This window comes from Vicia villosa, linkage group LG2, assembly GCF_029867415.1.
Source record: "Vicia villosa cultivar HV-30 ecotype Madison, WI linkage group LG2, Vvil1.0, whole genome shotgun sequence".
Classification (NCBI taxonomy): Eukaryota; Viridiplantae; Streptophyta; class Magnoliopsida; order Fabales; family Fabaceae; genus Vicia; species Vicia villosa.
In genome coordinates, this window is record NC_081181.1 from 139,807,133 (window position 1) to 139,808,456 (window position 1,324).

At 39.1% G+C, this 1,324-nt stretch overlaps 1 long non-coding RNA gene across 1 annotated transcript in view; it reads right to left on the reverse strand.

The window, feature by feature from the left end:
- LOC131646909 (uncharacterized) overlaps positions 1 to 803 on the reverse strand; it is a 2,916-nt gene extending 2,113 nt beyond the window's left edge. The window contains exon 1 of the long non-coding RNA XR_009297675.1: positions 1 to 803. This exon is cut by the window's left edge and continues 160 nt beyond it. This is a non-coding gene — a long non-coding RNA (uncharacterized LOC131646909).
- Between the last annotated feature and the right edge of the window lie 521 nt (positions 804 to 1,324).

A 1,324-nucleotide genomic window follows, 5' to 3' on the forward strand; every position in this document is an offset into this window, starting at 1 on the left:
TTTTCTGCTTCATCTCTAACTCATAATCTTCATCTCTGAATTCTCTTCCCACACCATCTTCTCCACCATTCTCATTCATCTCCATCACCATCACCTTCTTGACATTAAATCTTCATCACCCTTCTTCATCTTCATCTGCAAAACCGCCTTTGATTCAACAACTCCATTCATCATCTTATTTCTTCAATTCTGAAAATCTTCATCAAGAAGCAACATGATCATCTTCGTTATAGCATTACCTTCAACCTGCAATCACGTTCATCAACATCAACATCTGCATTACAACAATTCTCACAATCAGAATACAACATTCCAGAAATTCAAAGAAAAAGAGGAATTCGGGAAGAAGAATAGAAGAAGAGGTCGAAGTAGCGAGAAATAAAGAATTTCTTCAGCCTTCCGCGTTTATTTCGCCAATCTGCTCCAGTGGATCCTCCTCTCCGGTTTTCCTCTTCACTTCACAACTGGTTCTTCATCACAGGTAAATGCTTTTACTCGTTTCAATGATTGATGTGTGTGCTTCTTTCCCTTCTTCGATCCGTTCCCAATTGATTGAAATCGAACCTCTGCATTCCGGATTTCAAGTGTTACGAAGCTTAGGGTTAAAGAATGAGATTGAGAGAGAGTGAGAGCAAGCCGGATAGAGGAGAGGATCTTGATGCGTTTTTGCGTGCGGTGGCCGGAGGATTCAATTTCGTCGGAGGGTAGCTTCTGGCCGCCGCTAGCGTGAAGGACAAAGAGGAAGGAGAGTGTCTGAGAGCTGAATAGATATACAATACACAAACCCTAATTGCCCCTTTCAGTTATCTTTTTTAATTTATTATTTGTTTTTTAATTAACGTGATAATGAAACAATATGGATCTAACAGAAGAAATCCCTGGGCCTTGAATTATTGTTCACACATCACACCGCCGGCATCGGCTAATATGCATAAGGATTTTCCTTATGCACCATGCATAAGTCAATCTAAGTCATTGGATCATGTTTTTAATCTAGTATTGAGTATTGAGTATTGAGTGGTGAGTATTGAGTTTTGAGTGGTGAGTATTGAGTATTGAGTAATAACAATTGATGTTTAGAATTTGATCTAATGATCCAATGGTCCATAATAATCTATGCACGGTGCATAGATTTTTATCTATGCATGGTAACTGCACCCCACACCGCCCATCAAGCCTATGCTGCCATTTTTGTAATTTCACCGGATAACTTGCAGTCAAGTTATCCGGTTTGTAATTTTTTTCAACGGATAACTTGATGTCAAGTTATCCGGTTTGTAATTTTTCTTCACCGGATAACTTGCAGTCAAGTTATCCAGTTTGT